General features: G+C 41.2%; 1 long non-coding RNA gene across 1 annotated transcript; it reads right to left on the reverse strand.

Moving 5' to 3' along the window:
- Positions 1 to 2,869: 2,869 nt before the first annotated feature.
- LOC129554451 (uncharacterized) lies at positions 2,870 to 23,866 on the reverse strand. Its single transcript, XR_008685601.2, has 3 exons — positions 12,935 to 23,866; positions 11,835 to 12,506; positions 2,870 to 3,224 (listed from the first exon to the last, which is right to left on the reverse strand). It is a non-coding gene; the product is annotated as an uncharacterized LOC129554451 (long non-coding RNA).
- Positions 23,867 to 26,184: the final 2,318 nt, after the last annotated feature.

Raw genomic sequence — 26,184 nt, forward strand, 5'->3', positions numbered from 1 at the left:
AGGACCCACAAAAGCAGTGGGACTTGGGGAGTCCAGAGAAGAATGTTGGGGCCAGGAACCAGGTTAGGAAGGGCTTAGATGTAATGATAGTTAAAGGGCAATGGGAAGCCAGTGAAAAGTTTGAAACTATGGAACAGTATGATCATATTTGTGGTTTAGATGGATTTCCCTGGGTGCTATTTGGCAGCAGGAAAGGGAGAAACTGGAAGAATGAGACAGCAGTCCAGGTGATATTACGGTTGTCTTAAACAGTTGGAGGATGCAGACACATTTAAAAACAGAAAGACAGAAAAACCAGAGATTCACCTGATTGGCCATGACGGGTGGGAAGAGAAAAGACAAGGATCACACTTTGGTTTCTGACTTACAGGTAGATGACTCTGCTGTTTATTAAGTGCAACGTGGGATCATTCAGAAATTGCTTCTAAATTGAAAATTTCCCATCATATCAGATTATTTGCTCCTCATAGATCCTGAAACTAGCTTTGATATACACTAGAGAAAACACCCAAATTGTGAGAGCATACTCTTCCAAGAAATCAACACAAGTTCACAGTTGATGCAACACTGCTTTTATTGGGGGTTCAGGGGACATATGACAAAGCCTCATAAAATGTCAACAGAGTCACATTTTGTGCGTGGCTGTGCTTAAAAAAGAAAACAACCTGTTTATTTATGAACTCACTCAATGAGCACTGTGTGAGATATGGCCAATGATCATCATTTTGGAAACAGGACGATCTGAGCTGCCAGGAGGTCTAAGTGTGACAAAGTTGGATAGCTAAATGGAAATTTACAACAGTCAAACATTCAGGTCCTTCCAAACATCTAGATGCTTGCTCTCAAGTAGACACAGTTCAACTGACTCCTTCCAGACAAAATTGCATTTTGAACCTCTGTATTCTCCAGTAGATCACTTTATTAATTATTATTAAGTGCCAACTAAAGGCAAAGGGGCTAGTACAGAAGACTAAGATCTCCTGAATTCTAGTTTTTTATGGCTGAAGTATTCTTGGGTTAGTTATATGGAAAACTGACGATTAAAATAGCAAATAACCATTGATATTTTAAAAAACCATAAAGACTATCAAAACAGACACATTTAAACATTCATGCAGAAGCTCTTATGAATATATACTGTGCATAAAATTGGTTAAGAAAATGCTCATTAGAAGATCTGATTGGTTTAGGTGAAGGAAGAATGCCAAGTAACTTAAGAATATCATTGAAGACATTGTACACATAACTTGGGCTACTGTGTGTTCTTTGTGGCTGGACCATTGACAGTTTTTGAAACTAAAGATGTCAGTTCATAAATATCTATTTTTCACATTGAAGTGAAAAACCAAAGAGGTAGCCAAAAGTGAAGCAATGTACTTGGTATGGTGCTCCTTGATCACCCAGAATGTTTCCATTGGTGAAATTCAAGCTCATGCTTCATTTAGACAGGGTCGTGTAGTTCAAGAGCCTCTGAGGGCATGGTTTCTGGATCTAGTTCTGTTACACTCAAACGTGCGATCTTCTGTAAGTTGCTCTATCTTTACAGGTTTATCACATCTGTAGGAAAGAACACTGCAATAGATGACCTTCAAGCTCTCCCCACCCCCTGTTTTTGTTCTCAAGAAGTTGAGATTTCATGCTGACCAAAGCTAACAGTCTCCTCAGAGTCTGGTCCAAAAAAAGCTTAAAATGCTGATAAACTCTGTTCCCCAGTATCTTCCATTTCTGTCATGAAAATATATTCCACCATGCTAGTTCAACCAGAAAACTGAAAATTTTGAGAAGATGATTAAAAAAAAAAAATAGCTACGTGTCTACCATAGAAAAATATCAAGGAATGTAGAAGTGGCAAAATAACACACTTGGTTGCAACACTGTGGCTTAGTGCCTTAGATCATGAGCTTTGAAATCACGGTCCTGACTGTGAACCCTGTATGTGGCAGTTTGGCAAGTTACTTAAACCTCAGTTTTCTTTATGTAAAATGGAAATACAAAATAATACCTATTTTTGCAGGGTTGTTGTGAAGCTTAAGAGAATTACTATGTAAAATGCTTAACATGTAGGGAGAACTCAATAAATATCCACTGTTATTAGGCTAACAGAAAAATCACAAATCCTCATACTATCATCAATCACGCTCACTTATTTTAATGGAAGAAATATGATTATAATTCTGGTCTCCACCTGAGGTGGGCAAGGGGAAGTATGTGTGTAAAGTCCTCACCATATATGTGCATATAGATTGGCAGTGGAAGTCTGGGATTTAGTCAACTGGACCTGTGCATTCATAATTTCCTGAAATCACCAGGTAGATGCCTTCCCCTCTGACTTTGCTCACAATATTGCATCTATAGAAAGGATTCTATTTTTTTCTTCCTTCCCATTTACCTAAATCTTTAACATCCTTTAAAATTCACCTTGTATTTTCTTCCTTTGGGAACTTTCTTCCCTAGACAGACCAGTTTGCCCCGCCTAAGGGGACTTCCTCTGAGCTCCTTGTTTATGTCTTTCTTTTTGCACTTATAAATTGACTTGATCTGTTACTTCTCTTTTCAAAAGTTTATGTGCCTCTGTTTAACTAGGTTTAAACTCCTTAGAAGCAGTGACTATGTCTCACAGAAACTAGCTTGCCTGATAAAAAGGTTGGTTGCTTGCTGTCAGTTTGTACTGTATTTCGATGACACATTCTGAGTTCCCACCATCATTTTATCCTTTGTACTGCCTCCTACTACTCTGTGATTGCAAAAGAACTCAATATTCTTCAAGTCATTCTTTTAAGGTCAAACTCTGTGTGTGGCTAACATGCAATCGACCTCTGGCATGAACAATTTTCTATTTTAAAAATCAGCGTATTAATAAGCATAGTCATATTAGAAAAAAAGTTTTTAAAAAATGAATGTCACACAGAATTTAAATACAAACAGAGGAATACACATGAGGAAGGGAAAGTCCTTGCTCATTCGAAATCTAGATAGCTTTCTTAAGGGTTTCTGTTTCTTGGAAAGCTTGCCTCTTGTCTGAGATGCTACTGGCTGACACTGCAGCGTGTGGGTGTGTCGACCGGCTGGAGAGATGTCTTCAGGTGATGCTGTTCTTTGTTTCCACTTCGCAGTTGGCTTTAGCATCCTTCAGGACAGGGTTTCTGCAGTCTGTGCTTTTTCACTGGGAAGACATTCCTGAGGAAGGGGGACTATAGGACCAGCTGAAAGGAACATGGAGACGACTAAAAAAATAACAGAACACGTCACAGAAGGTTATCACATTGACTCTTTGATACAAATAAAAGAATGTTACGATACTTTGGGGGCCAGGTTATTTGCAATTATGAGTGAAATGCTGCATCACGAGAAAAATGGAGCTTTCTCACTGTTCACCTTGTTTGGGAATCAGTCAAGCAACAGCATTGTTCGGGAGTGTGTGAGAGCGCCACGCTCCTCGCCCGGGGAGAAAGCGCTCCGTAAGAAAAGCTTCAGGTTTTATCCAACAGGCAACTTACTGAAACAGGACGCGGAGGAAAACAACAAAAGAACACAGCACATTAAGGACACATTCAACTAAATCTGAAGACTAAATGCAAAATAAAATAAGTGTGGGTACAGCAGTGCTTTGCAATGCAGGAGTGAACAGAGTACGGCTAGGAGTCAATGTTAATTCCTTGTGTGTGTCTTTGTATTTCTAGCGCCTAGCTCAGAGCAGGACACATGGTACCCAACTGAAAGAAAGAAAGAAAGGAACAACAAAAGGCAGACAGGGAGGGAGGAAGGGAAAGGCAGAGAAAGAATGAAGGAGAAGGGAGGAAGAGAGAGCGAGAAGGAAAAGAAAGATTTCTGGAATGTACAAGAAGTGACAGGCAGAGTGTGCAGAGAAGTGTGCTTGGGTGAGAGAATATTCATAGACCTGATAAGAGCAGGCTCGCTTAATTTGAGAAGAGGTTATACATTCTGAGTGGTTTGAAAAAGTGGGTGGGGCAATTTTCAGGAGGCTTTGAATGTGTTAAGGTTTAATTGGGGAAGGGTGGCATGTTAAAATAACTACTGTAGGCTTTTGAAGGGGATATTAACATGATTCAAATGCATCAAGTGGAAAGGGGAATATGAAACTCGAAGATGTCAATCCAATGGGGAAAAAAAACAAATCAAAGGATACTACAAGCAATTAATCAAGGCAGAAAGACCGAAGAATAGTCCTTCTGGTCTTAAAATAGAAAGGCAGGTGCTTGTCTGGGCTTCTTCTATGTTAATGTTGAAGGAAATGGGCTTAGGTCTCAGATCAAGAATTTCCTTCTCCCACTGGGTAGCTTTTTTCATTCTTCGGCTGTTCCTCTTTTCCATCCCTGCCCTTCCTGAAAATGAACTTCAGTCTTTACTGTTTTAGCATCAAGGCAAAATATGTTAGTAAATACAGCACCTGGAGGTGGGATCAAATATAACTTTAAAGGGCAGCTGTTGGTACAAATGTCCTGAAGTTGTTCTTACACCTCTATAAGAATCGTTAACCAAAATTCCCTGCTGGAAAAGATTTCAGAGACCAACTAATCCAACACACTCATTTTACAGATAAGGATATTTGGGAAGAGCTGTATTAATGTTTCTTTTATTCTACAAAAGTTTTTATGAATGAAATATACTCTGCAGGTGGATTTTAAATTAACTAAAGCTTTTATTGTCAACCTCTTCATTATGTTAGCACAATGAAGATGCATAATAAATTAGGTACACCAAAAGGGATTGACTCTGAAACATTTCTCTTTCAGCACTAAACCCTTTGGATACACTGAAAATGCTGGTTCTTTGCCTAGGTATATTATGCCTAGAAAATACTATACCTAATACTATTCCTAATACCTAACAGGTATAGTATACATATATTTCTGAAAAACTGTAAAACAACCTAATGTTAAAATATTATTAATAGGTATTTTTCTGTTCTGATGAAACATGCAATGAATGATCCTGGATGAGTGACTAAATAAACACAGATTTTAGAACTGATTATTTTGTGAACACAGAATGGGAGGATGGGGTATTAAGGTTTTGATGGATGTATACAATACATTTGTGAATCAACAAAAATGTTATTGTAGCAAGGAAGGCCCTTTCACACAATTTTTGAGAAACTCCTTTAGGTAGCTAATAATGCAAAGCCCTTGTGTACCTGATCAGATGAAAACTAAATCAATGTACTGCTTTGGTGTTGCACAGATGTAGCCCATGCATAATGTCTCTTCTACAATGTGGACTCCATCATCAAAATGAATTTTGAGGAATAAATAGTATAAATATGCAAAGCACTGTATTCTAGGTGCCTATTATGAGTCAAAGGTTTAACAAATCAGCTTTCTTTGGGACCTGTGACTACTTAATTGGAATGAGCAATATCTTCTATCACCTCAACACAAGCCTCCCTTGTAACCCTTTTTGTCTCCTGAACATATAAGCATACACTGGGACCCTTGCATGGCCTTCCTTGGGCTCCCGCTGTGATCTGATGGTGACAGTTCAAATCTGCATCAGGAGCATCTACACATACTGAGCACATAGCAAGTGCCAAGTGCCAGGCTGACCAGTCAACTTGCTGTTGCTCTGCCTGGGTTTTCCCTTAACAGCTAGATTTTGAGGGGGTCAACACCTTGGTGTGGTGCGGTCTCTAGTTCAGGAGACACCATATCGAGATGCCATAAACGAAGGTGATGTTAGAGCATGAATGACTAGAGCCAGAGTTTCCAGTATTCATCATGTGCCACCCAAAGTGGAGGAAAAACAGAAAAGAAGTTGTTTTTGTTATGATTTTGATGACTTTGATTAAACTAAAATTACTCTCTCTGCCTAAGGCCATTTCCCTGGCATTTTATCTCATTATTCTAATAAAGGAAATGGATTTCTTATGAATAAGATTTACTATTCTAATATTCTCCATTACTTCAAGTTGTCCAAAGTCAAGATGAAGACTAAATCAGTAAAGAGCAGCAAATATTTTATAAATAATGTAAGTATGCACAACAATCACCCTGTTAGTGACTATTAATTTCCAACATCTAGGTCAGACACATTCATTCTTACGTGAGAACATGGAGTTCTTTGCTTCTTTTATTAATTAACAAGGAATTTTAAAAATAAAAGCTGACTTTAAAAACATTCTACTCAGGAATCATTTCAAATGAGGAGAAATGCCCAAGGGAAAAAAAAAATCTCAAGTAGGCAACATGTAAAGCAACACACAACTATATGCACATTAGGATAATTACACATTGCAAATTATATCGGATGTATCTAATATCTAATTTTTTGAAAGCTGATTCCACTTGAGATTTCAATAACAGCATCAACATTTTGCAGGTGGCTCCTTCTGTATAGTATCCAAAGGGAATTATTTCTCTAATGTGCTTTCAAACCCTCATGTAAAAGCTGAAGCTCTTCCTTAAAGGACCAACAGACAATGAACATTGGGAATGTTACCTTAATGGAAAAAGCAATGGGGTAGGGTCCAAAGATAATGTTTGCATGGTTATTTATTCTGTTCCTTAGGGGATCCTTATTCGCTTCAAGAAATAAGAAACAAACTTAAACAAGAGCCTCATTAGAAAATGTGGTGAAGGTTACATACATATTCGGAGGCAATGATATGAAAAGCTTTTAGATCAATTGTTAAAATAAGTGTGCAAGCAAATGGCAGATTACACCTTGGACTGAAAACAGAGCCCTGGATTCAATTCTGCTCTGTTAAAACATATGGCTAATTTGTCCTAAAGAGGACATCAGATCAAAGTTCCATTTTGAAGAATAGGCTTTTGTCCTCATCCTTCTGTATCAATCAATCAATCAGCAAATAACCAAATATGTATTTGTGATCTTGGAGAATGGAACATATTATTCAAGTTGATTGGATCCATTTTCTTGATTCCTCCTTAAAGATCTTTCTCCTAATTAGCCAGGGTTACTATTGAATTATTTAATTATCTGCAGTTTTGTGCAATGAAATATGTTGTCATATCACATACTTTATCACGCTGTTGCTGTTCATACTTAATGATGCCTCTATAGTTAGCAGCTTCCTTTGTTCTGCTCAGTAAGTGGTTTTAGAAAAGGGGGTGGGCGGGGAAGGAGGAGCCTTGGGGTTTGTAAAATACAATCATACATTCCTGGTGCACATGCAAAACTTTGTGCATTTACATGAATTTCTTTTTCGAAATCTAGCTGCAATTCCATTTGGAATAACCTAAGAGGCACATGTCGGTGACTTCAAATGCAGCCAGAGTGATATTCCTATACCTTGAACACCTCTCCAGTGTATTTCCACTGCAGTGCAATGGTAAAATCATGATTTAATTTTTTTTTAATCAGCAAGGAATGTCTTTAACAAGGAAGAAGTAAATTATGATAATTACTCTGAATGGTTGGATCCTTGAGCATTACTAATTAGCATTTATTGCCTGGATTATAGAACAATACATGTGAAACCGAACTGCGACTGCTCTTTTACGTCCAAGAACTGAAAAAGGCAATGGAGCAAGAGGCAGCATAGTCAGTGGTTGAGGCAGTGGTTTTACATCTCCTGGAGAGTGTGCACGATTCCTCGTTGTTGTTTTTTTTTTTTTTTTAAATATACAAATGTGGTACTCGATATTTATGGCCCATTCATTTTGTGTGTGAGGCACATATTTACATATGATATCACAGTCACGGGAGACTAATGCAAGGAGAAACATTTTGGGTATGATGTCATTTTGGGACAGTTTTACCCATTGTGAGAGTTTAACAATAAAGAACGTAAAACTCTCCGTTTTATGAAAGTATGACTTTTTCTATAGAAATTTTGACTTAAAAAAGGAAACAAAGAACTCAGTTCTTAGTGAAGAAAATTTTTACATTCACCTCTCCACTTTCTTGAGAAAAGGCAACTGGTCTCTGGTTTAAGAGTCTTTTCTTTTTTTCCCCATTAAGAATTTGTAATAAATAAGATACTGAAGTTAGAAATACATGAGATATTAATCAATAGAACAACATCATTCCTGTAAATAAATGCTACTCATATAATTTGGCAACTGGAATTCCTAAATAACCCAGTAGGTAGGATAGAAAGGAAAAATAAACCATTCATCATTCTCGCTGCAGACCCACCGTTTTCCTCCAAATCCCATTAAAGCGAATGAAGACGAAAAAACATATCGTAATATAAAGCCAGTACTAAATACAGTCACTAGTCTTCCCAAAACCTTTATGGATTCCCTACTCTGATCCTTTTTAGTTTGAAAGAATAAGTTTGGCTAAATCTGTGAGGAGATTAAACAGGCTGGTGATAAAAATTAATTCTGCTGAATGAGCAAATGCATTTGGATTGCAGAGATGCAAATAAGACAATACTTTTCTTTCCCTTTGACATACCAAGCGGATTAGTTTAGAATGTTAAATTTGATTTTATTAGAATATATTAGCAGTGTTTTAATTAATACCAATCAAACATTTTCTTTCCCTGGGGCTTGATGTGTTCCTAATGCTTTCTAAATCATCTGTCTTTTATCCATCCAAAAAAAAAAAGAAAGAAGAAAGAAAAAAACCAACCAAATTAGCAGAGCCTTTTGTTACATTCTTCACAATTTTACTATATTCAACAGAAAACTATGAGCTGTTTACCTAAAGGTGTCTTGCCCATAAAATTAGCTCCCAGGTGCTGGATTTAAATGAGTCCTGTTCACTTGAACACTTGATTTTTTTCTTTTTAAAAAAGGTTGAATAAGAGACTCGAAAAATAAACATCTTCCATGTTTTTCTTTTGGGGAAAAGTGCTGCAAAAGGAGCTTTGGCTGGTTCGTCTTACTTGGCTTTATTCTCACTAGAGCTTCCTAGAGCTGTTAAATTTCCAACTGCATTGGTTTTAAGCTGGCACTTTGGAAAGAGGGGCAAAAAAGGAATAAAAAAAAAAAAGGAGGGGGAATCTAGTTAAAAATACGGTGAACCAGTGTGCCCTGTGAACTGAATTGTAACTGTGTGTTGCAAGGAAGTGCTGCATTGCATTTCACTCATTATTCCCTGCTTTTCTCTCAAGCTTCCTGTCCTTCTGTGTCCGAAAGCTCCAGTTCACTTCTTTCTCTTTTCTTCCCACAACGCACCCCCCCTCATTTCTCCGCCTTATTTTTTTTTTTTAATCTGCCAAGCTGGATTTGCACTTTTAAAGATCAGTATCAATAATGCCCTGCTTGTTTCGGTGGCACTCTCCCTTTAAAAGACAGCCCCCTCTAATTGATGCGTCTGGGCTAGTCTAGACTGGTAGTGATTGAACCAACCACCAATTATGTTATTCATTTCACTGAACTTCACTGATGGGCTCGGTGAGGAAGAAGGGGTGTTGAGAAACCTGCCCTTACACTGAAGCAGTTCCCTGCTGAAATATAAAATCTCGTGTGTCGTTATGCACTCCTGATTGCCTGTGTGATCGATCGTATGATAGCAACCTCAGGACATGAGCAACCCAGTTGAAAACATTTAAAAAACTGAAAGAGTGTCTTGGAATAGAAATTGTATCACTTGTATTAAATTACTATGCTACTATCATTTAAAAATCAAAGAAGAATCACATCTAGTGTGCTTTTATTGATCCCCACATATATTTTCATAGAATAAGACGTAGAAATATTTTGACTTCCAAAAGTACCAAATATTTGGCAAATACTTGATATGAATCAAGTGGTAATATATATCCATAAGTTAAATAGATGCCCTTCCATAATTTCCAAATGCCTATGCATACATATCAGCTAAGATGGGGGAAAAGCATTAATCTATTGTATAAAAACCAAAAGATAACTTGAAAATCAAATAGCTCTTTTCTTCAAAATATATTCAGGCCATCAAAGGCCGGAAAGTAATATTTAAATATTACAACTACTAGCAGGTTTCAACAAAAGGGACAATGCTATTGTTGCACAATTCATTTTCTCGATTCAGTTTTCTGATACAAAATGGTTTCTTGACTGCGATTTGGAGTCAGTTACTAAAATGGCAATAAACCCTTAAAAAAAGAAAAGCAGAAAAAAGTACAGTTTCCTTTAACCTTTGACAACATGTATAAATTGAGGTTATAACTGAAATAAAGTCTTCAAAAGAAGAAAGTATTTGAAGTCAGGGTTGATTTAGGTATTTTCCAAAAATAGAAGACAAATGTTGCCCCAAGAATACTAAAATGGTTTAAATGAAATTGTATATTGGAATTTTTCATAACAAAGGAAAGGTAAGTTACTGTTTCTCTAACCATGAGACAGATCTAAATCACTGAGATTATTATGGTATGAAAAGTTAAAAACTGCAAACTGGGTAATGCTAACAATTACCTTGAGAGATTATTTGAACTGTATAGCTTGGTGTTATAAATAACTTTGTTGGATCAATTTTTTGAAATCCTGATCATTTTTTTTCCCAATTTTTAAATAAAGAATAGGCATTGACAACTTCTATAGGATACAATAATTCTGTGTGCGTTGTTTCCTTTTATATGTTTAAAAATATATATCTATTATTTTTTCTATGTTTAGAAAATACATTTGTAATCTCTATTACTTTTAAGCTCATTGTGTATAACCTCTTAAAATAAATGCCGAGCAAGGAGGCTATATCTGTTTTATTTTTGAAAATCTTATAAAGTAATACAAATTTAATCTTGGTTAACACCATAAATTCCACCCTGCTAGCAAGTCTAGTAAGAGTAGAATTTTTAGCTTATTGCTATTTTAGCTCACACTATTGGCTCACCCCTACCCGTGTCTGTGTGTTCACTGCCCAGCCATATATGATGCACGTGTGGGCACTGAGTATATACCCTAGCCACATGCCCATTTTAATTGGGCACAATTTTAAGATTAACCGTTGAGTTGAAAAGTTGGAGGCATGGAGCATGCTGGGACTTCAGCTGCTATGTTCTGAGGTCAAGCACCAGGTACTGAGCTGTTCTTGTTACGCTCGGATAGTACTGTGTGTTGCTCTCAAGGAATAGATCAGGATAGGTGAGTTCCACAAGCCTCAGGCATTAATAATACACATGCATACACATCGCAGCCAGCACGCTATTATCACGGAATATGTACCTACTTTAACAGAAATCCAGGAGCTGCCACTTTTCTGATCACCTGATCCCACCTAACAATGAAAACCTCAGAGGTGCACTCAGGCACTTCGGACAAACTTTCTTTTGTTTTTGCTTCAAAGAAAAAAACTTCCACCAAATTTCCAGGATGCAAAGGCGCGACTCGCAGCTCCCAAGAGCCTAACCCGTGGATTTAAACGGTAAACATCACAAGTTAGGGTCTCAGGGATTGAGAGGCGCGCGCTAAATTGTTCTTTCTTGAGACAAAACAAAGCAAAACAGGAATGACAAGCAGTTTGTGTTCGAGGTTGTTCACTAAAAGACAACAAACAGGTGGCAGGATATTCCCTCACTCTCTTAAGTTTGCCCTCGTCCACAAAATCTGGATTCCACTTAGATACATGCACACAGACGCAGGGTCTGTGGGCGCATATACATACCTGAACATACAATCGCCAGTCTATCAGAGAAAACTCTTTGGAGCTTTGGGCAAAAGAGTTTAGTAAAATGTAAAATAGTATGAATAGACTCAGAAATGACCATGTTTTGCAAACCATGGTCTACAGTCAGGATTGAACGTCTCTTCAAAGCTTTAATTTACAACTAGCACCAAGGACGGTAAAGAAAATCGGAGGCATCTCTTTCTCCCGGGCGAGCATGCCGCATGCAAAACCATCCAAATTTGGGTTTTTAGGAGAAGACCAAGGAGGAGGATTTGGAGGCTTGGAAAGTATAAATACGAATAGCGTTTTAAACTCACCCATTGGAAGTGGAGTCAGGCTGCAGCTCCCGTAGCACCATCCGAGCCAGGGGGGGAAATGTGAGCTGCAGGGCGCCCGCCTGGGCGAGGTGTTTCAATAGAGGACGAAGAACTGGGCGGGGAGGGGGAGGCGGGGGCAGGAAGCGATACACCAAATCTAGAGATTGTAACTCTGCAGTTTATGCTTTGACGACGGGAGGTGGGGGGCAATTCGGTGGGAGTGGAGAGAAGGACTGGGACTGATCAAATTTTGAGAATATTCAGTTAAAAAAAATTTTTTTTATGTTTTCATAAGAATGAACCCTCCCCAGGGTTGCTTTTCAAAATTTCCTCCTTCTTTCTTTAGCGTGCACTTTGCCAGTCCTGCGAACAGGCCTCCTGTGCATCAGCTGCTTGGCTGAAGCCAAGGCCAAACCACCCCGAGCCAGCACCAGGCTGTCACTCGGTCGAGGGGAGTGGGAAGGGGTGGGCGCCAGCCAGGGAGGCGCATCTCCCCCGCCCCGCTCCCGCTGCGGATCCTTTGAAGCCTTCTGCCAATATTTCGGAGGAATCCGAAGCATAATTCCCCTCCATCTTCGCAGACAGCTACTGGTTCTGTACCTGCTAGATCGGCGCTTCCCCCATCTGCCTGGAAACTGGGCTTTCCTGTGCGGGGACGGCTCCCAGTGCCGCCTCAAAAAAAAAAAAAAAAAAAAATGAAAGGGAGGGGAAGTGGGTGGGAAGATGGCTCTTTTAACATTTTTTCTTCCCCCTTTTTTTCTTTCTTGTTTCTCTCCTGTCCTTCTTTTTCTTCTTTTATTCCAGCCTGAGCCAGGTAGATGCCTGGCTAGTCAAAGAGAATGACAAAGCAGCCCCGATAGGAAGGAACTGGAGGGGGCCTCGGGCACTTAGGAAAAATGCTAAGTATTTTGTATGTATTTCCATATGCAACTAAAAACCGTTAAAGCTCCAGGATCCCCCCATCCCTGTCCCTCCCCCCACCCCTTCCAAAATAGAATCATACCAGCAAGACAGCTAAATTATGTCTCTTTTCCTGCTGTACAGGGTTATTCAGCATCCCCCCCCACCCCAATCTTCAAGACAACTTTTTTTTTTCTCACCTCTGTCGGTTCTCCTCAGGCACAATCCTCCGTTCAGGGTCTCTGCTTTTTCTCTCCCTTCCCTCTTCCTCTCGGAAAAGCTAGTCCGTCATCATCCTACCTAGCTTCTCTCTCTCAACCTCTCTCCCTTCTTCTTTTACTATTAAAAAATAATAATAATAATGGCCCTTTCGACATAGCAGCATGAAGTGACTGCCTTTGAGAAAGCACATTTAATCTTTACTGGCTCCCCTAGGCTTCAGTGAAGAAGGAGAAGGCAAGAAAAAAAAAGGGAGAGAGAGGAAAAAAAGATTGTAAGGGAGGCTGCTGACGGACAGCGAGCATCAGGCACAAATCAGCGACAAGTTGAATTTTCCTAGACCACACTGCCCCCTTTCTTCTCGGCTCTCACTGGGCTCCTGGAAAGCCCGAGTGTCTGGTTACAGGAGGCAATGGGTCTCCTTTTGCAACCATGGTGCGGATTCCTCGCATGCCTGCTTAAATCGCTGGCAGAATAAGGAATCAATATCCCCTTCTAATCACCTTTAGCTCTTCTAGGGCTTCTGAGAACCCACTTTGCGCTCCTTGCCGCTACCCCCCGCCCTGCCAGGCTCCTCCATACAAAGCTTGCAGTCCTGTCATTTCTCACTTCCTTCCATATCTTGGAGACAAGCCTCTCTTCTAACATCCTCTCGCCCGCTCCCTCTCTCTGATGTCCTGTGTCTCAGACCTGACTCCCAGCACCGGATGCACTAGGGCTTCTCTCTGACTACTAATGAGACCGAAAATACACCAGCAGGTCCGGGGGAAGGCCAGACATTGTAATATACAAATACAAAAAAACAAAACCAAAAAACCCCTCATCCCTGCTAGATCCAGAGATCAGGTATCACATTTTCTAAAAGGAAAAAATGGGGGGTGGAGGGGAGCAGTGAAGAGACCACAGTGCAGTTCTCTGCCTAATTGTTCAGCATCCCGTGGGCATTTAAAACACGTATGCGTGTGACTGCAGGTGATGTACTTGGTGAATCTTGGTGGGTTTTCTTTACGGACAGAAAGTCAACAATGCCCAAGGACTTGTTTGAAATTGACATTTAGAGGGATAAAAGAGCAGTGATACAAATCTATATTTAAAGTATACACTCCATTAAGGCATGTGATAACAACAGTGCTAAAAATCTCTTTCTTTTCAATGGCTGTGCTTTACACACTGACTCTGTTTGTCATGTGTGCTAATTTACCACTTAAGTTCATTTCCAAATCCAAAACATATCAGTGACTGTAGCTCATCCTGACCCTCCACTTCCACTGCAGACATCTTTTCTTACTCCTGAAGCATTTCTCCTCAAATGTCCATCAGATCCATACACACTTCATTGATCAGCTGACGGTCCCTTGATCATGAGAAGTAATCATTCAGATGACAGAAAAAAGTGGCACAAGAAGAAAATGAAAGACATCCTGAATTGACGAAGGAAGCATCTCCTATCATTTTTGCTGGCACACATCTTAAAAGCTCAGCTACCCAAGGATCCTGTAAAGCAGATGTCCCTTGAAAATTGGGGTCTCTACCTATCTGAACACGCAGTGGGTATGTTGCCACCTTCACCCAATTTTTATGGCTAGAATCATTCAGACAACAGGCAGTGTTGTGTTGAATATAATGCTAGGCTCTGTAAAGACCGAGGAAGGGAGGGAGGTAACTGATGATGCAGGTTTCTTCCAAGTTGATGTTTTTATAAGGTAGTTTCTTTGTGCTCAACTCAAGATATTGTGCTTTGTCTCTGACGGTGAGACCTGCAGAAGCACAGATGGATGCCAAGGAAAAGAAGAAAACGCACAAACAAGAAGAAGATGCAGAGAAAGGAAGAAGGGAGAGAAGGAGAGAGGAAAGCAGAACAAATCAAGGCAAAAAGGGAAAGACCTACAATCACAGTGTTGGGTTCCTTTTTTTTTTTTTTTCTTTTTGTCATTACTGGGAAGGAGAGAGATGGCTGGCAGGGATTAGAGACTGGGTTAGAATCTTTTTCAGATTTGGCTAATAGGATGTTTGCACTACACTGATGCAGAAAAAGAAACATGCTAGAATAATCATAAAGGGTGGAGCTGTCAAAAAAAATCTTTGACTCACTGGGTGCCTCCCTGTAACACCAGAATGAATCATTCCTAAGGAGAATCATCAATTGTCTTAGTGTCCTCATATATGAAGTCCAGATTATGGGAATCACAGTTGTGATCATCTTCACGAAGGAAAGGTAGCCAGAGAATGACATTTCCTGAGCTTCTCCAAAACCTCTATATATTTGCAGCAGTGGCTCTGCATGATTTTCACACACTGAGCTCACCTATCCCTGTCTGTATTCACTCTGTTTACCAAGATACACAAATATGTAACTTACAAAAGTTTTGCTATGAATACATCATTTTCTCTGTACAACTCAGCGATGTCTTTAGAGGATACTTATTTCAAGCAGTTAACACCTGACCCCAATTTCTGTGGGTAATTAGTGAGCTAGATAACCACACAAAGTGGGTAATTATTTAGTACCCAAGGGTACGCTAGAAGTGGGTAGTGGTTTTGTTAACAAAAGCACATATCTAATTATTGTATCTATGACGGGTGTCTCAAAAATATCAGTTACTGTATCAAGTGAACCATGATAAATAAGTGAACTATTTTGCTGTCCTTAGCATGTGTGTGTGTGTGTGTGTGTGTGTGTGCACGCGCGCGTGTGCATATTCTAGTATGGTTAATAATATTTACCACTCCTGGATGGGGTGTTGTGAAGATTAATTAGGAACATCTGTAAGACTCTCAGAGATGCAATGTGCTAAGGAACTTCTAAATACAGTATTATTATTGCTCTGACTATGTTGATGAATAATCCCAGGATGGAAGAAGCTAAGGGAGTTGATTTCAATTGGATTGAAAATATGCTGAGATCACAACCGTGATGACTTTGATCACGGGGAGTGGTCTCTGACCTGATGGAGCACAACACAGGCAGTAAGGGAAAAGAAAGGTGGATGCCGTTTCACTGACAGTCTCACCAAGGATCGGAGGAGCCAGGGTGGGAGGGGAGGAGCAGGAGGCAGGAGGCAGAGATGGGCCAGGAAGGAAGCTGAATCAGGCGACCACACCCTCATTCCAAACTCGGTCTGTGCTTCCCTTTGATGAGCAGCAAATAGGCACAAAAATCCCCAAAGAAGACATCCATGCCAGTCCTGGGAGAAATTCATCATCATTACAATCAATCAGCCAGCTATGTAGTGTTTCTTCTAGGGAAGAATCATCAGTACAAATCATTTTCACAAATGCAGATACATTTCCAAATATTACAGTATTGCAAACAGGCACACACGGATCAACTTCAGATATCTTTAACCCAGGCTACAAGCAGCAACGAAGAAGCACTTTCTAATGCAATTGCTTTTATGAATCACCCACAGGATGGGAAGGGGATATTATTAATTTCTGCAGAGAAAGAAAAAAAGAGAGAGAGGAGAAAAAAACAAGAAAAGAAAAGCCCATTGCTTTCAGGGACCCTAAATCTGGAGAGCAATCAAACCTTGAAAACAAGCAACAAGAAGAACTTACTGCTTCTTTTCCTGTAAATGTCCGTCTCTTTGCCCCGTGTCTGGCTGAGGCAGGACAGAAAAGAGGCCTCTGGGATCCAAATCTTCAAGTAGGCTCACCACATTTTTTCTTTCAAAGCAAGGTTGTCTTGGGGATTAACCCTAGGAGTCTGGGAGAGGTGAAGCATGTTGGGAGGATGACGGGAAACACACAAGGATGTTGTGTTCAGCCCAGTTTACCGCCTCCAGAGAATAGGAAAGGGAAAGGGCCCCATGAGTCGGCCAACAGGTACCACTGCTGAAATCTCTGCTTGGAGGACGGCCTCCAGGACACGTGTTTATGCTCTGATTGGAGGCCAGCGGTGTGATGAGTGCACTGTAAGAGTTTGGGAGCAGAGGGGAAATTTCTCCAGAAGCCACCCAAGCCAGGCTTCTGACCTGAAACCCAGTATCTGTCACCCCCTCTCTGAATTCAGAACTACAAAGGCAGCCTGGCATTCTCCAGCCCGCCCAGCTCCTTCCAAACCCACAGTCTGTGCCAGACTGGCCCCACCTCCCACTGCAGCAAATTCTCTAGCCCTGATCCATGCTGCGCTGTAGGGAGCTAGACGTCCGCTTTGTCTTACCTGTCCTTCCCCTCTGCCACTGCCCCTGGCTCTCAGTTCTGGCATGGCTTCACAGGTCCACACAGTTGCTTTCCCTCTCCCCCATCATCACTTTAAGCACATCTAGTTTTCTACTCCTCAGAGTTTTAGGTCTCAAATCCTTTTACGACTTACAACTTTTTTTCATCTCTGGCCACCACCATCTCCTCACTCTCTCGTTGGACTTTTTTTTGGCCATATCAAAATATAGTCCTAACTCATGTCTCAGACTGAAAACTCAAACTGCAAGTCCACTGCTGGCATCTCCCTCAACCTGGCCTTTCCCCACCCACATTAACATAGAAAGCAAGCCAGTGCATCTCAGGGCACTATTTAATAGCCCATCTAAAATCAGATGAAGCCAGTAGAGAACAGCGTGTGTGTATCAGTTCAGTTCAGTCGCTCAGTCATGTCCGACTCTCTGCGACCCCATGAATCACAGCACGCCAGGCCTCCCTGTCCATCACCAACTCCCGGAGTTCACTCAAACTCATGTCCATCGAGCTGGTGATGCCATCCAGCCATCTCATTCTCTGTCGTCCCCATCTCCTCCTGCCCAGCATCAGAGTCTCTTCCAGTGAGTCAACTTGTCGTATGAGGTGGCCAAAGTATTGCAGTTTCAGCTTCAGCATCAGTCCTTCCAATGAACACCCAGGACTGATCTCCTTTAGAATGGACTGGTTGGATCTCCTTGCAGTACAAGGGACTCTCAAGAGTCTTCTCCAGCACCACAGTTCAAAAGCATCAATTCTTCGGCGATCAGCTTTCTTCACAGTGCAACTCTCACATCCATATATGACCACGGGAAAAACCATAGCCTTGACTAGACGGACCTTGGTTGGCAAAGTAATGTCTCTGCTTTTTAATATATTATCTAGGTTGGTCCTAACTTTCCTTCCAAGGAGTAAGCGTCTTTTAATTTCATGGCTGCAATCAGCATCTGCAGTGATTTTAGAGCCCCCAAAAATAAAGTCTGACACTGTCTCCACTGTTTTTCCACCTATTTCCCATGAAGTGATGGGACCAGATGCCATGATCTTTGTTTTCTGAATATATGTGTGTGTTAACTCATCTAACTACATGAATGCAGCAAGAAAAGGTCTGAGGTACATGCGTGGAAGAAAGAACAGAGGAAGGGATTCTAATATATATATATTTATGATATTTAGGACAAAGCAACAAAAGCTAATTGTTACAAGAACTTTACTTTAAAATCGTATTTTTATGTATGGGTGTGTGTGTGGCACACATGCACAAAATGCCTCCACACATCACAATATCCTAAGATCATCTGATTAACTGGAAGGGTATTTACTATCCTGTGAACAGCGACAGGAAGGTGCCACATGGTCCTGCAGCTGAAAGCTGAACACAAAAGCCTTCTGGGATGACCCTTGGAGGGGGAGATAAAACCCTGCAAGTCACCTGCTCCCTCCACCCTTGTGTGGGCTGGAGGCTAAGAGAGGTGGCACCTCTTCCTTGCTTCCACCATGATTTTAAGCTTATTATTGATCTCTGATGCTCAAAACACTGGTGCTGTTAATCTTACTACTTAGGTGCTTTTTGGTTTACTGTTACACTTATGCTGTCTGTGACTCCTTTAAGCTATTATTGGAGTTCTTTGGTGAGCTAGACAGATATAGATAACTAATATCTCATTGAATCTTCAGAGCAGCCTTGAAAGCCATCATCAGTGTTTTACAGATGAAGCTTAGAATAGTTAGAATTGCCCAGCTCACGAGTGTCACTGCTAGTATCTGAACACAGGTCTAACTCCGTAAGTATGATCGTTCCCTTTTTATCAGTATACTCCTATTGCCTTGCTCAGTGTAAATGACACTTTCTATAGGTAATCATCTCAAATTAGTCTAGTTTCAATGTATTATGCATGGCATATTCTACACTTTATATTAGCATTTATTCTTTTTTTTTTTCATTTAGTTCATTTTATCTAATAACATATATTGAGTACTTGATTATATGTCAGGCCCTGTGCTGGGCAGTGTGATCTCCTTAGCCAGAGGACAGAAGACACTGCTGTGGTAATGGCTCTGCCTAAATACTCTGCTATCTTCACCTCCAAAGACAAAGGTGAATGAAGATGGGGCTGTGACATGGCCGTGGTTGTATTCCCAGTACACAGCACCTGGCACATAGCAGGAACTCAACAAGTAGTTTTTGAATGAACTTTTATACTCATGTAAATGTAATTTGTTAAACCCTTTTATTTTGTATTGGGGGTATAGTTGATGAACAATGTTGTAATAGTTTCAGATGAATAGTAAAAGGACTCAGCCATACATACACATGTATCCATTCTCCCCTAGTAAATGCAGTTTTGATCGTAACTTTTGGAGCAATCTGGATTCATGTCTAAACAACCTTGGGAATAATGCTTACTAAAATGCCACATAAAAGTAGCATTTAATAAATGGAAAATAGCACTCTTTTTATCCATGATGATACTCTGACAGAGGTTCCCTCTATACCCATGTCTGTGTTTCTGAAAAAGAACAAGTCGATATATTTCATCTAAAAGTTCTAAAAGTTCCAAAGATGTGCTGTTGGAAGCCAGATGAATTTCATCTGAAATCTCACTCCTCTGGGAATTAGGAGGTAACATCAAGTGATAAAGCATCCAGGATGATGTGGCTGTGAAGGACTATTCTGAGCTACACACAGGGAGAGAGATCTCTTATACTTTAGAGGATGTGGGTGAGTCCAGATCTGAGATCAGCAACTCAGCTGAGATGCCCTCATTTCAGAAAGAGGTTGAGAAGGTAGAAATGCTTCATGACTCTTTGACCTAAAGCCTCCAGGGTTTCATAGTATGTCTTCTGGCAAAAAGATTGGACAATTCCTTTTTTTGCCTAAGGAAAGAATATTTAAGTACATGTAAGTGGTACCCCAGGGAGAACAGCTTCTCTGCTGGTCTTCATCTGAGGAATCCCTGTCTCTGAACAGAGGGCAAGGGGCACAGGATAGCATTCAGTCTGTCCTCTGACAGGCATCCATGCACATTCAGAGCTTAGACACCACTGAATCGGGTTACAAATATGTGACTATCTCCACAAACCAGGGTAATTTCCATTATATTAACCTGAAACACAGCTTCTAAAGATGTACCCTTGGGGGTGCATGGCATCTCTCATGGGAGAACCAGATGGATAACACAGTCCATCTGTGTGCTTTAGATGTGAACTGTCTAACTTCTGTTGCAAGAGGTGCTCATCAATTGACAAAAACATTCCTACTATTCTTCCTAGGATGATGAGGAAGAGGAAGCTTAGTTATGCACTGTTTGGTTAGCAATGCCCTTGCAAAAGCAAAGAAAATTTGAACCAGTAGGGAGCAGTGTCTGGTACAGGGATTCTATACTTCAAGTGGTTTCAAAAGGAATTATCTGGTGGATTTTATAACCTCAAACCCACATCAGCTCCAGGTGTCTCAGGCTGAGTAATGTCACTAAATACGTGGCCCACTGGAAAGTTGTGTTTTTTTTGCTTTCCTTTAACCTTTTAGGATATTAGGGGAAATCAATGATAATGCTTCAGTGTATATATTTAATAATACTGTCTGGTGTCTGTGTGTGTGTGTGTGTCTGTGTGTGTGTGCGTGTGTGTGTGTGTGTGTGTGTGTGTGTGCAAGCTCACTCAGTTGTGTCCCCATGGACTGTAGCCTACCAAGCTACTCTGTCCATGGGATTCTCCAGGCAAGAATACTGGAGCAGGTTGTCATTTCCTTCTCCAGGGGATCTTCCCAACCCAGGGACTAAACCCGCATCTTCTGCATTGGTAGGTGGATTCATTATCACTGAGCCACCTGGGAAGCCCAATATTGTTTGATATGAATCTATAAAATAATCCTGTTGCCTCCTCATTGGGTGAGTTTCTTTTCCTGGTTTCTAGCCTTAACTCCATAGAAGAGCTGGAGTTTATCTGATCGACCCTCGTGGTCTGTGAAGTTCTCTGAAACATAATCTACTGTCCATTGCCTTAGTGCCTAATTCTACCAATTTGAGGAAGTAGGTTTCAGTGGCCTTTTGGGCCCAAGAAAGTAAAATAAAAAGTCTTTCACTCCTGTATAATAGTGGGTACACGGAGCAAGAAAGGGAGAGGAAGAGGATGAGGACCCAGGCCCTTCTAAAGGGCGAGATCCCTGTCACCTGTGCACTAAGAGAACTGAACCCGATATTATAAAGATCATTACTCTCGGCTGCTGTGCGCCATCTAAGAGCCAAGTGTTATTTCAGTCCAGGTCCCTGATATTCAGTCATCAGGTTTAGGCTGGGAAGCAATGAGGCATCTCTACCCACTGAGATCTGGGAAGATTAAGGCTACTAGGTTGAGAGTCCAGAGATGACGTGCAATGGTACAGGCTAGGGATTCAATCTAGAGTGTGCACATTTTTTGAAATTGCTACAGAGCCTGGAGGTCGTACTTGCCTTACATTTAGTCCTATTGGTGCTATGGTCCCTAAGGCATCTTTGCTGACCAAAGTCGTGCTCTTTAGAAGACTGGGTCCCTTTTACTGTGTTCTCCATCTCTGGATCTCTGAGCACTTTGCAATATTCTATTGATACACTGGACTGTTCAGTACTTTCTCCATATAAAAGAGAGAGGTATCCATCCAGGACAATGACCCATTATCAAGAAGAGAATGAGGGACTTCCCTGGTGATCCAGTGGCTAAGACTGTGCATTCCCAATGCAGGGGGCCTGGTTTCAATCCCTGGTCAGGGAACTAGATCCCACTTGCTGCAACTAACAGTTTACATGCCACAGCTGAAAGATTCCACATGCCACAACTAAGACCCTGGGCAGCCAAACAAATAAATGAATATTTAAAAAAGAAGAGAATGAATTACAATTCAGATTTCAGGGTTTCCAGTCAAGTTCCTAATATTCTCTCTCACTTTTCCATTAAGGGTCATAAAGTTAAGACATAACTCCTTCAATCTCAGACTTTTTGGATCATTTAAATCTGTTTACTTTCTAAAGGGTTAAGACAAGGAAGCAGGGAAGCAAACATCCTCATTATTCCTGTTTCATAGTTGGGAACCAAGGCTGTTCATGGCTAAGTACATTTCCCCAAGAAGGATTCTTGGAACACCAAGAAGAGAATCTAGATCTCTGAACCCAACTGTTGTGGGGAAAGATGAAGTAGTATGTATGAACTGATTCAAGTTCATCCAGATTGAGTCTGATGTAAATCGAAAGTATCGTTAAGAATTATCATACTCTGGGATGGTACTGATAGACATATTTGCAGGGCAGCAATGGAGATGCAGATGTAGAGAACAGACTTGTGGTCACAGTGGGGCGAAGGAGACAGTGGGCAGAGAAGCACGGAAGCATATACACTACCATATGAAAAACAGTTTGCCAGTGAGAATTTTCTGTATGACTCAGGGAACTCAAGCCAGGGCTCTGTGACAACAGAGAGGGGTGAGATGGGGTGGGAGGTGGAAGGGAGGTTCAAGAGGGAGGGGACACACGGACACCTATGGCTGACTCATGCTGATGTATGGCAGAAACCAACACGGTACTGTAAAGCAACTATCCTTCTATTAAAAATAATTAAAAACAAAACAAACGAACAAAAGTGTTATCATGCTCTGGACACTTTGGTGTCCCCCATTACTAACTAAGGACAGAGCAGTTAGGAATAACTTCCAAAAAGATACGACTGGGTCTACTTGAGCATTTGTGAAATAGATGAGTTTCAAAAGTGCTGAGCATGTGGAATTAGAAAAATTAAAACACAGAAACATTTTCAAACATGTTTTTGGGGACTGAGGTACAGCACACTATCAGAATTCCCGCAGAGATGCAAGCACAGAGCAAAGGACTGGGAGCGCTCTGGGGAGAAGCTGAGGGATATTTTAAGGGTAGAAGCTGCTGCCTCCGAGATTTTATATTTGCTGTGTTTGACACTTCTCCAGGAGTCTCTCCATGCTGCCGTGAGCAATGACACGAGGGCCGCAGAGAACTATGTTGGAGGGAGCCAGGCTCATCTCCTGCGGTCTGATGCTTTGCCCTCCAGGAATGCTGGACTGTGCGCTCCAATGCTGGCCAGCCTGGAGCAAACCAACTACAATTTGAGGCCAACTTGCCTTCCCACACTAGAGGAGGCTGAGTAAATTCTTTCAGCATTCTCAAGTCTTTGAAGATTCACCATGATAGTCTGAATGTCTACCCCCATTCTTCTGGACTGTTCAGTTTACAGACTGCTGGGTCTATATGCTCAAGTCTGAAAGGGGTTCACCTGCCTGTGTGCCAATTCTGATTCTACTGTGCTTCGAACTGTGCCTGCCATGTAATAGGTGCTTTACAAATTATTGCCCATTCTGTACATTTCTGGGAACTTAACATCATCTAGGGTTATAATGTTATGTAACTCAGGCCTGTCGACTGGTGATATAGACATGATCAACCGCTAACTGATGATTTTCTTCTCCTGCCATGAGCATAGTGACCTAAAATCCATTTCTTAAACTGCATGGAAAAGAGAGAAAACTTCTAAGGTAAGGAAGGAGAAAAAGAATTTGGAAAATTAAACAGAACATCCGGCTGGTGTTTAGATTCTTTTTAAAGCGTTAATAATGCTTTGGGTGTTTCATGGATAGAGGAGCCTGGTAGGCTGCAGTCCATGGGGTCGCTGAGTGTTGGACACGACTGAGCGACTTCACTTTCACTTTTCACTTGCATGCATTGGAGAAGGAAATGGCAACCCACTCCAGTGTTGTTGCCTGGAGAATCCCAGGGACGGGGGAGCCTGGTGGGCTGCCGTCTACGTGGTCGCACAGAGTCGGACACAACTGAAGTGACTTAGCAGCAGCAGCAGGAAACATTTAGGTATCTAGTTGTCAAGTTTTTTTAAAAAGCAGAGTAAACAGAGAAAACAGATCAGAAAACTAAAGTAAGGGAGGAAATACTGGGTGGACAATATCTTCTCTCCAACTCATCTGCATATATATTGATACATGTGTATCTCTGGGCCCTGATGACTGTCTTGCATTGTGTGGTAAGAAATGAGTGAAGGATCAGGAAGCAGCTTGGTTCAGACAATTCATGGAGAACAAGCCAAGTAAGACCGAAGCAGACCTGATGATGGGCAGGGGAACGGGGAGGGCGGGGAGGGTGTGACATATTCCTCCTCCTCTTCTTCTATTGAAAACAAGGAAGACATTAGTCTGGAAAATACCACTGCACAGAATGAACCTTTCTGTGCTGCTGAGAAAGGAGAATGAATATGGCGTCTGCTGTCTTCCTTGTCTCCTTTCAATGACTTCAGTCTCCCTTTCCTCAGAGGCCCCCAGCACTGCAAGCAAGTCTTATTCAGGACCTGTTGCACTGTGACTGTGGTGAAGGCTGTGTATCTAGCCCACTGCAGCATGACATACCACTAGGCAGACTCTCAGGAATGTTGAATATAAAATGAGGAGAGTCGACTGGAAGATAAAATGTAAGACCTACAGGATAAAGGGCAAATGCAACCTCATCCAAAATAAACATAGAAAGGCAGGAGTTCAGTTGGATCCAGATTCTGAACTGGGTCTTATGGGGCAAGAAGGGGCAAAGAAGAGGCTCTGACAACCCTGAGTTCTTCATCCTTTATGAGAATGTTACAACCCTGCTGGCCAGGATGTGCACAGAGTTAGAATCTGGCCCTGGGGAAAATCAAAGACTTATACACCCTGGTCTAGTCTGCTTTCTAGAACATTAAGTTCTATTTCTGGTTTACAGTGATCCCGAGTCACACGAATCAATGGAAAGAACATAGAAATGAAAGCTAAAGAGACATGAGTTCTCTGCTTATCTCTGGAAAAGATATTTTACCTCTCAGATCATTAGTTCCCACAACTATAAAATGAGAGGATTAGATTAGGTGAATTCCTAAGTTCTCTCCAGGACAATTCTAGAATTGTCCTGTCCCTCTCTGGTTACATTCCATTATGTACAAGAATAGTTTCTTAGCAGTTATGATATACATGGGATTTAGAAAATAAAGACAGTATCTTGCTGCTGCTGCTGCTGCTAAGTCACTTCAGTCGTGTCCGACTCTGTGCGACTCCAGAGACGGCAGCCCACCAGGCTCCCCCATCCCTGGGATTCTCTAGGCAAGAACACTGGAGTGGGTTGCCATTTCCTTCTCCAATGCATGAAAGTGAAAAGTGAAAGTGAAGTCGCTCAGTCGTGTCCATCTCTTAGCGACCCCATGGACTGCAGCCTACCAGGCTCCTCCGCCCATGGGATTTTCCAGGCAAGAGTACTGGAGTGAGGTGCCATTGCCTTCTCCAAAGACACTATCTTAGGTAATGTTAAAAACAACTTAGAGTCTGAATATACAAGAGAAGAAAGATGCTCAGAATCAGTATGGGGGGTTTCACCTCACTAGGTTAGGTCACTAAAAAGATCATTAACTTGTCTTCAAAATCTCCTGATCACTGATTGGAACAACAAATTTTGACAAGATTCTTGGGCAGCAAATCACCATGTTGCTGGGAAGGGGTAAGAATCAGTATCCACTCCATTTCATAATCAAAGAAACTGAAGTTCAGGAAGGATGGATAACTCACTCAAGATTACACTGTGAAGGTAAAGTCAGGCCTGACTCCCAGTAACCAACTACGCTGCTCCAGTTTGGCCACAAAGACACCACCACTGCTTTGATAAACATGGGACCATGGCGTCCCAGCCAGCCCAGCAGTTGGGACCACTGGCATCCCAACTATCTCCTGGCCATCTTGACTTCCAGGCTGAAATCACACCTGCTAAAAATTTCTGTAATGTGATCACAAGAGAAAATGACCACATGAATGACACAGAGACTCTTCAGAAGATTTCCTGTGGTCATAGACATGTCCACTTGCCTAGGGTCAGGAACTCTGGTTCCCATTCCCTTTCCTCTCTCTTTAGGCTCTTGTAACCAACTGCCTTCTTTTGGAGTCAAAAGTCTTATAAGAGAAACTTATAAAGTATAAAATTATCTAAATCAAAATATATAAAATATGATGAGAAGAATTTTTATCTGGTATTACTAGTTATCT

The sequence above is a fragment of the Moschus berezovskii genome, chromosome 14 (genome assembly GCF_049115385.1).
Source record: "Moschus berezovskii isolate FMDL1 chromosome 14, NW_MosBer_1.0, whole genome shotgun sequence".
NCBI lineage: Eukaryota > Metazoa > Chordata > Mammalia > Artiodactyla > Moschidae > Moschus > Moschus berezovskii.